This window comes from Mobula birostris, chromosome 14, assembly GCF_030028105.1.
Source record: "Mobula birostris isolate sMobBir1 chromosome 14, sMobBir1.hap1, whole genome shotgun sequence".
NCBI lineage: Eukaryota > Metazoa > Chordata > Chondrichthyes > Myliobatiformes > Myliobatidae > Mobula > Mobula birostris.
The window spans coordinates 91,598,141-91,610,957 of NC_092383.1; the positions used below are offsets into that span (position 1 = coordinate 91,598,141).

Sequence of the window (12,817 nt, forward strand, 5' to 3'; positions counted from 1 at the left end):
CCCGTCTGCATGTGGGTTTCCTCCAGGTGCTCCGGTTTCCTCCCACAGTCCAAAGGCATATCGTTTACTCGGTTAATTGGTCATTGTAAATTGCCCTGTGACTGGGCTTGGATTAAACAAGTGGATTACTGGGCAGCATGGCTCGGTGGGCCAGAAGGGCCCATCCTGCGCTGCAGCCCAAAATAAAACAAAGACTTTGACATTGCAAAGCTAAACCAGAATCCTAAACAGGATAAATCCCAACTGTTTATCATTGTAACAAACAAGGCAGGACAAATAATTAGCACAATCATTTGCTATTGATAAACTTACCGGAGTTTTATTTCTTCACTTTTTTTTGACACCGAATTCAGGAGTGAGCTATCAAAAGGTTACAGACATTCATATAGACCACTCACCACAGGGCCCAAGATGTGGCCATCACTGTTAGTGGGCCATTGTTGAAAGCCAGCTTAGTCTGTTCTTAAAGAGACAAATACCAATGCAAACTGACACTTTTGCAATGACACATTAATAAACACACTTTCAAATTATTTATGTAAAGCCTATTAAATAATTAAGTTATGTTTTGTTAAACAGAGCAAGAGAAGAAAGCCAGAGCACTGTGTCGACATTTCATACCAAATTAAGGCACATTTTGCATCGCTAATAAATATTTTAAACAGCCACTTCCCAAAACCCAAGTAGAAGTTGCAAACAAAAGAAAAGAATGACATGTTTTATCTTTGCCTAATAATGCTGCTCATTAAAGAGTTTTGACGCCTCTGTTCTAATTGCCAGACTAGCCTGAAAATGCCCAATCTCATCTGATGTCAGCAGCTAAATAGGTTTAGGCCTGGTTAGTACTTGGATGGGAGACTGCCTAGAAATCCCAGGTGCCATAGGCTTTTTACAGCATCAGCCACGGTTCAGTTGTTATCACACTCGCTTCCAAGCCAGAAGAACATGGGTTATATACCTAGCTTCAGATGTCTGAGCCCGGAATTTAATATTCTGACACTGTTCTGTCCCTCTTATCCTTACAGCTCCATAGCTGCTGCAGAACCACCACAAACATTAAGACCATTCTTGCCAAACCTCCACTACGAATTCAGGAGCCACCTGTCCCAATCAGGTTCTCGCCCCCTCATCTCTCTCCACCTTCCTCACCCAACCAATTATCAGCCACAATACACAAGCATTCCATAAGACACAGGACCGAAACGAGGCCAGTTGCCACAGGGCTTCAGTGTATATTACCTCTTACGAAGTGAAATTAAGCGACATAGGTGACAACAGAGTTTCACTTCTGGATGAGCTCAGTGCCTTCGCTTTGACCGTCAAAACATGAAGGAACCAACGCAAACTGCAAAAGTACCCAGTGATCCTGTGACTTCAGTCCCTGAGGCCAATGTGTGAGAATTCTTCAGGAGGGCAAACCCACAGAAAATATCCGGCCAAGTACTAAAGACCTGTGCTGATCAATTGGCTGGAGTTTTCACTGAGATCTTCTAACTTCTCACTTTGGTAATCTGAGGTACCCATCTGCTTCAAGTAGGCTTCAATTATACTGGAACCCAAGAAGAACACAGAAACTGACTCAAAAATGATCGTCCATTAGCACTTACATCCACAGGATGAAGTGTTTGAGAGGTTGGTGGTAAACACAGCAACTCCCACCCGAGGAGCAACTGGGTTCCACTCCAATTTGCCTACCGACAGAACAGCTGCGCAGAAGATGCCATTGCATTGGCTCTTCACTCAACCATGGAACATCTGGACTGTGAAGATGCCGTCATCGAGATGCTCTATATCGACTACAGCTTGGCATTCAACACTATCATCCCCTCAAAACTAAATCAATAAGTTTCAAAACCTTGGCTATGATACCTCCTTGTGCAACTGGATCCTTGATTTCCTCACTTGCAGACCCCAGTCAAATCAGATTGGCAACGACATCTCCTCCACGATCTCCATCAGCACAGGTGTACAGCAGGGCTGTGTGCTTAGTCCCCTGCTCTACTCGCCTTACACTCATGACTGTGTGGCTAAGCACAGCTCCAATGCCACATTCAAGTTTGCTGACAACACCACCTGTTGTTGGCTGCATCAAAGGTAGAAAGGAATCAGCATATAGGAGGGGGATTGAAAATCTGGTTGAGTGGTGCTACAACAACAACCTCTCACTCAATGACAGCAAGGCCAAAGAGCTGATTGCTGATCTTCCATCAGCCAATCCTCATCAGGGGATCAGTGGTGGAAAGGGTCAGCTACTTTATCATTTCAGAAGACTCGTCCTGGGCCCAGCACGCAAGTGCAGTTACGAAGAAAGCATGGCAGCACCTCCACCTCCTTAGGAGTTTGTGAAGATTTGGCATGTCGTCTAAAGCTATGAAAAGCTTCTACGGATGGGTGGTGGACAGTATACTGACTGGCTGCATCACATATGGTATGGAAACACCAATGCCTGAACTTGCAGAACACCACTTGTCACCGGAAGCCGGTCAGAAGAGGCTCCCCTTACTACCACTCTTTGCTTCCTGCCAATCAGCCAATGTTCTATCCATGCTAGTATCTTTCCTGTAATACTATGAGCTCTTATCTTGTTAAGCAGCCTTACGTGCAGCACCTTGTCAAAGGCCTTCCGAAAATCCAAGTACACAACATCCACTGATTCTCCTTTGTCTATCCTGCTTGTATTTTCCTCAAAGAATTCCAACAGATTTATCAGGCAAGATTTTATTTTAAAGAAGCCATGCCAGCTTTGGCCTATTTTATCATATGTCTCCAAGTAACAATCACCTCCAATATCTTCTCAACCACTGAGGAAGTTAACTGGCTTATGATATCCTTTCTTAAAGAATGGGCTGACATTTGCAATTTTCCAGTCCTCTGGAACCATGCAAGAATATAGTGATTCTTTAATGATTATTACTAATGCCTCCATAATCTCTTCAATTACCTCTTTTAGAACCCTGGGGCATAATCCGTCTGGTCCAGGTGATTTATTTACCTCCAGACCTTTCAGTTTCCCAAGCACACTCTCCCTCGTAGTAGCAACTGCACTCACTCACAATCATTCCATGGGCAAAGTCACTTCAATCACATTTCTTCCCCATTCTGATATTTGGGTCTAAACAACTGGACCTCCTGACCATGTCTGCATGCTTTTATGCTGCCATATGATTGGCTGATTAGATAGTTGCGTCAACAAGGTGTACAGATGTACCTAATAAAGTGGCCATTAAGTGTACATACATATACACACATAGATACATATGTGAATATGTGTATGTATAAACATACAGACATACATGTACATGATGCACAGCTAAAGAACTCATCTTAGCTCGCACATGCCACAATTTTTTCTATTTTAGGTCAAATCTCCTCTGTGAATGAATCAGCTCTACTAATGGGATAACAAGACTGGTAAAGACACATTATAGCTCACGCAACCCAGCCCAGATCACTATGTACAGGCGAGTCATTTCAACCACACATCAGCCTCATACTGCAGCATGAAAGCACTGCATCGTACATGCAGACTGGGAGCAGTCCTGCTGTAATGTTTAAACATCCACTGACCTAGAGACGAGTTTCAATCATCCCGTGGCAGCTGGGGAATTTAAATTTAATAAATTAAATGTAATTTAAAAAGCTCCTCTCAGTAATTGTAACTACCAGATTTTCACAAAAAAAAACAACTCTGTTCACTAATATCCTCCGAGAAGGAAATCTGCCTCGCCAACTCACAAGACCGAAATACATTCGAGCAGAATTGGGCCATCCTGCCCATTGAGTCAACTCTACCATTAGATCATTTATTACCGCTGTCAAACACATTCTTTTGCCTTCTCCCTGCAACTTCCGACATCCTTACGAAATCAGGATTCTATCAACCTCCGCTTTAAATATACGAGTTCCACAGATTCACCACCCTCTGGCTAAGAAATGCCTCATCTCTGTACTAAAGGGATGCCCCTCTATTCTGAGGCTGTGCCCTCTGGTCCGAGACTCCCCCACTATAGGCAACATCCTCTCCATGTCCACTCTACCTAGGCCTTTCAGTATTTGTGAGGTTTCAATGAGAGGTTTTTATGTGACTCCACACACCCACATGTGCTGAACAGACTACTCGAGACGGATAAGAAACATTGGCGACGGCCACGTCCCTGAACAATCCAAAAGCAGGGGGAGGAATACTCACACGTCCAATGCTGAACCTCAGGGAGAAAACGAGGGAGTCAGCACACATCCCCCAGACAGGGAAAGGTGTCTGGATCCCATCCCAGCCAAAACAACATACCTAAGGGAGCAGGTTAACGCAGGCCTAACCAACAAACCTCATGTCTAACTGAGGATCAACTTCACCAAGGTGATGCTGAAGGTATACAATAGACAAGTGGAGAGAAGAAACATAAAAATGGCTCCAAAGGAGACTACAAACACCGGAAAATCTGCAGATCCTGGGAATCCAAAGCAACGCATACAAGATGCTGGAGGAACTCAGCAGACCAGATAGTATTTATGGAAAAGAACGAACAATCGATATTGAGCCTAGACTCCTCATCATCAAGACTGGGGGTAAAAAAAAAAGCAAGGTGGTAGGTGATAGGAGAAACCAGGAGGGTGGGGCGGGGTGAGGTAAAGAGCTGGGAAGTTGGTTGATGAAAGGGGTAAAGGGCCAGAGAAGGGGAAATCTGATGGGACAGGTCAGAAGACCATGGATGAAAGGGAAGGGGGGAGGAGTACCAGAGGGAGGTGATGGACAGATAAGGAGACAAGGTGAGAGGGGGAGAAACAGGAATGGGGAACAGTGAAAGAGAAAGGGGGAAGAAATTACCAGAAGTTCGAGAAATTGACATTCGTGCCATCAGGTTGAAGGCTACCCAGACGGAATACAAGGTGTTTGCGTATGTGTTGCTTTAAGAGAGAATAACTGTTTCCTTTTAGATCTACTAAGATAAGCAAGTTGCTTTTGATTGTCCATTCACATAACATATGCAAAGAAGCAATTATAATAATTTAGTGCTTTGATCATTAACTGGTTATTTTGAATATTTCTGGTTATTATGAATATAAATGACACTGGATTCATTCTGTTCCAATGAAACTAAGATCTCCTCTATGATCTCAAATTTGGCAGAGGCATCCACGGCAGTCCCATGGGCGGCAGCTGTTATAGTAAAGCTCTTAAAAGTTTAACTTCAAAATCTCCATTCTCCCATTTCCAACAAAAGCCAAGGGTCATGCCTCATTATTATAAAAATCAACTAATTAAAGCACCTTTTATTTGGCAGTACAGCTCGGAAAAGACCCATCCGGCCCTTCGAGCCTCGCCACCCAGCAACCCCTAATTAAACCCTCGCCTGATCACGGGACAAGTTACAACGACTAATTAACACACAAACCGATAGGTCTTTGGACTGTGGGAGGAAACCAGAGCACCCGGAGGAAACCCATGCTGCAACGGGGAGAACATGGAAATGCCTTAACGACAGCGGTGGGAACTGAACCCGGGGTCGCTGGTTCTGTAAAGCCTTGTGCTAACCACTATGCTACCGTGCCACCACCCCTCCCCCCCCAGAGAAAACCCATACAGTCTCATGAAAAATGGACGAACTCCTCATAGATGGAGCCAGAACTCAACTCCGAACTCTGGAATTCCCAAGCTGTAATAGCGCTGGGCTACTGTGGTGCCCACTATTGATCGCTTAGGCTATGTTGGCAGACCAGGTCAGGAAATGTTGCAGGAAAAAAAATACGTTTCCCGATTACTGATTCCAAAGTGATCCATAAATGAAACAAAGAATTTCCAGATAGATTTTAATGTACTCTGAAGTTTAGCCGGATTACAAATTATAACAGTTTAATACTCACAATGGTGTAATGCTGATACAAAAGCCAGCCAATGCTATGTTTGAAACTTCGAACCTTGTGCCATTTTGACGTTCTCAATTCACAGAATTTAAACATAACAGTTAAAATTGGTCAGTGTTTTATTAATGTGAAAATTGCAGCTGGAATGCCACTGTTTATCACACTAGCTTTTAAACAGTTGATGCAGTGCATTTCTAATTATTCCTACATTTAAAATTAATGACTTTTAACTATTTACTGTATTTGGATACAAGTCAATTAAATGAACACCATCTCTGCTCAGTTTCACAGAACACATCCTGACATTAACGTATGTCACAGGAGCAGAAACAGGCCATTCAGCCCATCGAGTCTGCCCACTCATTCCATTGTGGCTGATTTTTTTTCTAAATTGAGATACAGAGCGGAATTAGCCCTGCCGGCCCTCAGAGCTGCACCTCCCAGCAATCCCTCATTTAACCCTAGCCTAACCATGGGACAATTTACAAAGACCAATTAACCTACCAACCAGTACGTTTTTGGACTGTGGGAGGAAACTGGGACACCCGGAGGAAACATACGCGGTCATGGGGAGAACATACAAACTTCTCACAGGCAGCTGAGGGAACTGAACCCAGATCACTTATCCCTCTCACCCCCAGTCTCCCACCTTTCCCCTGTAGCCTTTGACACCCTTACTAATCAGGAACCTACCTATCAACCCCGGCTCTAAATACGCCCAACAACTTGGCCTTCACAGCCATCTGTGGCATTGAATTCCACAGATTCACTGCCCTCTGGCTAAAGAAATCCCTCCTCAGCTCTGTTCTAAAGGGAACACACATGAGATAAAGCGAGCAACATAACACTATTCAGCGGGTCTATCCAGCCAAAATAACTTCATCAGTTCAGCTCCACATTTTATATTGGAATACGTTATACAAAGAACCACTACAATGAAATTATGGATTTAATTGCAAACAATTGGAAATTATTTGCGACTGTAAAATATTTCATTAACAAGCCCTATTCAGCATTTTAAGAATTGGCTTCTCTGGAGATTGATCCTGGGGGACACAAGATGGGGGTAATCCTCCAATATCAGACGGCCAGAGGTGAAAGTTACCCGGCCATGTTGCCAATACAGCAAGCACATTTCAGGATTTAATACCGATCGTAGGGACACCTCTGCAGACACTGTTTCCTTCATCCTGGTCACGTACAAAGGGTAGTATCGACTCCACAGTGGTCACGTTACCAGCATGGCAATGAGCAACAGGGAAAAATGCTTCCCAAACTCAGAAAGGTCTGCAGAGAATTTACAGCCACACCACGGGGTTAAGGAGCCAAAAAAAAAATCACAATGCTTAGAGATCCTTCTAATTCTCTGACGGTCCCTGCCCACAGTGAAGGATGCTGAAGATTACAGTGTTGTTACACCTCAGGAATGCTCAAATAAGGCTCCTGCAGAGAAATCAAGGAAAATCTCTGATAACTGAAATGATTTTTTTTTTGGGATTCCCGGTTCCATCCCTGAACTTGGGGGTATGGTGCCGGGATGGAACAGGGACTGTTGCAGCGTGAGGTTGGAAGGTCAGTGAAAACCCATCTACCAGTTTATTAATCCCAATTATTTCCTCTGTCGCCCTCTCTCCGCACACTATTTCGAAAAAGCTTTCTATTTATTCGGGAATGCCGGCGTTGAACGATTTCCTTGTTTGGATGCGGGGGGAGATCGGAAAAGTTAGGGAGGATGGAAACTCGCTCATTATCAGCTCTGGCGAACAATTTGGAAACGCAGCTTTGCAATGTAGATCCCAAATCTCCCCCCCCCCCTTCCTGCGTCCCTCCCCATCACCCAATATACCTGCACTGTAATACACTACGGTTTGGGTGTAGATACACCTACAATATGTTTAATCCTTCCCATACACAGAGATTAAGTGTGCAAACCGACCACGACGTCCTGCAATGCACGGTGTCCTAAAAGAAAAGTCAAGGACACTCGATAGGGGGAAAAAAAAACCCACACGTTCCTGCTGAGAGGTGTGCATCTAATGGAGCCGCTATAAACAGTGATGCAAGCGATCAGGATAATAAACAGCAGTTATTAAGAACAATTCAGAAAAAGGAAAAAAATAATTTAATGAACAAAGCACGCTCCTCATTGAGAGGGGGGAAAAACGATCCACGCTGAACATTTTTTCCATTCAGATGACGAGACTTTTGCAACACAGTTAACCAAATGTTGCTCTTACAAATAAAAGACGCAGCTGCTGAAAATATTTTCCTCCCGAAACACACGCACACACACACAGAGAAAATCCAGCTTCTCTTCAGAAATTAATTGCAATCAGTTCCCATTTTTCAAAGAAAACCAGGGAAGTCGACGCTCTGGATGGCAGCCCACCTTCGAAAAGGGCATTGCAACCAAGGGAACGGGGGTATCTCCCCCAACTGCGACAAGGGGAAAATCAAACAAACCAGCAGTAACCCCGCCCGGTCCAAGCAAAGCCAGTTACCTACTTCACATGTCAATGCAGCAAAACACAAGTTGCAAACTTACCCCCCCCCAAACGATCCGGGTCACCTCTTCTTCTCTTTCTCCCCCAACCACTTCTTTTTAAATTTGTTTTTTTTTTCCTTCGCTGACAACTTCTGGCTCCTCTGCCACGGATATTTTGTATTATAATGACTGCCTCTTCACTCGCATGCCTTGAGATTCCTTGCAACGGGGGGGGGGGTAAAGCACACTAGGTTGCTTTTTTTGAAAAAAAATCCCCACCCAAAAGAAAAAAAACCTCCCCAATATTTTTTTCAGGCAATAAAAGATATGGTATAATGCTGGGAGGCAGCTTGCTTGGAGAAATCCGGAATTAGAGCAGGGTTGCAGAGAGCCCGCGGTCTGTCAGATTAGTCCGAGGAAGGTGAGGCGGAGGAGAGGTGGTGGGGGTGTGTGGATGGTTCGAGCCCCGGCTCCTTCCCCCACCGGGGTTCGGGGAGTAGCGGATAGATGGTTCGAGTCCCGGCTCCTGCCCCACCAGGGCTTGGGGGAGAGGCGGGGGGGGGGGGTTTCGGTGGTGGGACGGGAGGGGGTGGGGAGGGTGTCTGAGCGAGTGTCCAGCGGGTGTCCGAAGGCTCCCGGTCAGCCCCGCGTCCCCTGCCTCCGCCGCCCGACCGACCGACCGCCGCAAGTCAGCGCAGCCGGAGCCCTGCCCGTGCAACCGACCCTGCTACCCCGCCCCCTTTCCTCCCCATTGGTCAACTTTACCTCCGCTTTCCCTCCCCTCCGACGTCTTTCCCGCACCGGCTTCCCCGTTCCAGTTGCAAAGCTCCGACTATCTGCCCGCTCCTGGCCTTTGGTTGTTTTACCTCTCCCCCCCACACACAACTCCAAAGGTGGGAGAGCGAGCGGAGCGGTGGATTGACGTGCGGGCTGGCGAATGAGAACTCAAAACAGCGGCCCTCTTGGCGCAAGCAGCCAATAAAGATCAGCCTGTCCGCCGGGGCCGGCATCAAGTTGGGTTGAAGCAGAAAAGAGGATTAGCACAAGCGCAGGGGGGACTGAGCATGCGCCCTGCGTGCGGGTGGCTGGGAGTTGTAGTTTGCGTACGTCGTTCTCCTGCGTAACTGGGTAGCGCAGAGCCACACCGTAAACTACAGCCTCCAGCACGCCTTGCGATACCAAGACAAGTTAAAATCTTGGGACGCGTGTTGGAGAAGTCTAAGTTTAACCTTGTCAAACCCAGACACTTGGGTCGGAGGCTATCGCTGGAGAGTGAAAAGGATTGTTGGTTTTTTAATACTCACTAATTAAATTATAGGTCTTAAATTCCTATCCTTCAATAGGAAAATGTTTAATTTAAAGTCGTTGCCCTGGAAGGTTGTCTATTCCTCTCTCCATAGATGCTGCCTGACCTGCTGAGTATCCCCAGCATACTTCCTTTTTAAATTGGAGTAAGATATTTTGCAGATGCAGAAACGTATAAGTCAAATAAAAACTGAAATAAATAAATAAAAACTAAAAGCTTTTAAGATGCACAATAGCTGAAATAATACCAGGCGTCTGCAGTCTTCACATTGCGTTTGCCGTGTACGGAGGTGCAAGCACAATAAAAGATCAACTTGCAGCAGTATCACAAGCACACAGATTCCAACGGCACACTGAGTATAAATTATACATAAACAGTACATAAATTATACAAGGGAGTGAAGAACAAGACTGAACAAAGCCAGGTTTGTTCATTTATTTATTTATTTATTTGTTTAGCAATATGGTGCAATACAGTCCACGCCACCCCAGAAACCACCGTCAGACCCGGTTAACCCTAACCTAATCACGGGACAATTTACAATGACCAATGAACCTACCCAGTGCGTCTTTGGACTGTGGGAGGAAACCAGAGCCCCTGGGGAAAGCCCAGGCATTCCAAGGGGAGGACGTACGGACTCCTTACAAGAACAGTGCTGGGATTTAGCTCCGAACTCCATAACACTGCGAGCTGTAGTAGCGTAAACACGAGGAATTCTGCGGTCGCTGGAAATTCAAGCAACACGTATCAAATTTGCTGGTGAACGCAGCAGGCCAGGCAGCATCTCTAGGAAGAGGTACGGTCGACGAAGAGTCTCGGCCCAAAACGTCGACTGTACCTCTTCCTAGAGATGCTGCCTGGCCTGCTGCGTTCACCAGCAAATTTGATGTGTGTTGCTCGAGCTGTAATAGCGTGGCGTTAGCCGCTAACGCTGCTGTGAGGGCCGTACCGCAAATGCAGAATTCGAATCGGGTCTGTGGTAGCGCAAACGGTGGCCCGTAGTGTTCCATTGCTGGAATAGGATAGCCGCTGTGCGGGTGGTGAAGAAGGCTGTTCCTGAAACTAGCAGTGTGGAAAAAGCCACTCTGTTCCTCTCTCCATGGAAGCTGCATGAGGGGATTCAACATTCCCAGCTTTTGTTCCAGTCCCGTAAATCCAATAGACAATAGACAATAGTTACAGGAGTAGGCCATTCGGCCCTTTGAGCCAGCACCGCCATTCACTGTGATCATGGCTGATCATCCGCAAACAGTATCCAGTTCCTGCCTTCTCCCCATATCCCTTGTCTCTGCTATCTTTAAGAGCTCTATCTAACTCTATCTTGAAAGTATCCAGAGAATTGGCCTCCACTGCCCTCTGAGGCAGAGCATTCCACAGATCCACAACTCTCTGGGTGAAAAAATTCTTCCTCACTCCGTTCTAAATGACCTACCCCTTATTCTTAAACTGCGACCTCTGGTTCTGGACTCCCCCAACATCAGGAACATGTATCCTGCCTCTAGCGTGTCCGATCCCTAAATAATCTTATATGTCCAGTATAGGATTCCTTTATAAATGTCCTAGAAATGCTGAAATTGCCTTAAAAATACTTTGCGGCTGCTTATACATGAGGTGGGGGGTTCTAACATTTGACTGTCACATGTTTTCGTGGATGTTTGCAAAGAAAAAGAATCTCAGGATATATATTGTATACATTTCTCTGACACTAAATATACTAAATATACCAATTTCTCAGTAGTGATGCCTGATGAAGGGTCTCAGTCTGAAACATCAACTGTTTATTCCTCTACATAGATGCTGCCTGACCTGCTGAGTTCCTCCTGTATTTCATGTGTGTTGCTCTGGATTTCCTGCATCAGGAGAATCTCTTGTGTTTATCAACTCTTGGGCAGTGCACTACGGAAGCAAGAAGGTGAGGTTAAATGTGTATAGAAGATTGGCTGCAACACATTTAGAATGAGGTGTCTAGCTGTGCTTTCCTTGGGATGAGACAATGGGGAAGATACAGAAGGATTTGTCACCATTATACTGGAAGGAAGATGTAATTCCAAGTTATTGGACTCTGGGACTGTGGAAAGAAAGAAGTATGTAAGGAATAGCATCAGGAGGCTGCCATTTGGTCACTTCAGCAAATTGAAGAATAGGGTGGGAGGAGGGAGAGTCTTATTAAAACCTATTGAATATTGAAAGTCCAGAAGATCCCACCCACCCTGCACATGGGCTGTTTACATAGAACATGGAATAGTACAGCACAGTACAGGCCCTTCAGCCCACACTGTTGTGCCACCGCTCCCTGGCCTTCAGCATTACCATGGAAAAGGATAGAATCAGAGAGGACAGGAAAATTTTTAATTGGGGAAGGGCAAATTATGAGGCTATAAGGCTAGAACTTGTGGGTGTGAATTGGGATGATGTGTTTTGCAGGGAATTTCCTATGGACATGTGGTCGATGTTTAGAGATCTCTTGCAGGATGTTAGGGATAAATTTGTCCCGGTGAGGAAGATTAAGAATGGTAGGGTGAAGGAACCATGGGTGACAAGTGAGGTGGAAAATCTAGTCAGGTGGAAGAAGGTTTGTCCTACTCCCATCAGGGAGGAGGCTACGTAGCATCCACGCCAGGGCCACCAGACTCAAAAACAGTTACTTTTCCCAAGCAGTAAGGCTGAACAACACCTCCACCCACTAACTCACCCCCCTCCACACCCCCAACCATCATTTCCTGGAAGTCATATTACGTACAGACACTCCTCTACCTCGTGTCACCTTATGGACATACAATCAATCAACGTATATAAGCTATCTTATATATTTATGTTTATCATGTTTCTTTGTTATGGTGGTCTTTAACATATTGTGTTTTTTTTTACTGCATCAGATCCAGAGTAGCAATAATTTTGTTCCCCTTTACACTTGTGTGCCGGAAATGAATCTTAAATCTTGCACCTAGAGGGGATGTGGAGGAGATGCTTCCACTGGTGAGTCAAAGACCAAAGGGCACGGCCTCAAGAATTCAGGAGCATCCCTTTAGAACAGAATTGAGGAGAATTTCTTTAGCCGGATGCTGGCGAATCTGTGGAAATCATTGCCACAGACGGATGTGGAGGCCAAGTCATTGGATATGCTTTGTAGGTTCATGGTTAGTGAGGGTGTCAAAGGTTATGGG

At 45.4% G+C, this 12,817-nt stretch overlaps 1 protein-coding gene across 9 annotated transcripts in view; it reads right to left on the reverse strand.

Moving 5' to 3' along the window:
• LOC140210098 (plasma membrane calcium-transporting ATPase 1-like) overlaps positions 1-12,817 on the reverse strand; it is a 350,393-nt gene that overhangs the window by 318,982 nt on the left and 18,594 nt on the right. For 6 of the 9 annotated variants that reach the window (XM_072278940.1, XM_072278931.1, XM_072278941.1 and 3 more), the window contains exon 1: positions 8,408-9,055. The exons of 1 other annotated variant lie outside the window; for it this stretch is intronic. The gene's annotated coding sequence lies outside the window, so the exon portion shown is untranslated. Of the gene's footprint in view, positions 1-8,367; positions 8,385-8,407; positions 9,056-9,112; positions 9,135-12,817 lie in introns of those variants that run through there. 2 more of the 9 variants (XM_072278939.1, XM_072278936.1) reach the window with 2 other exon arrangements.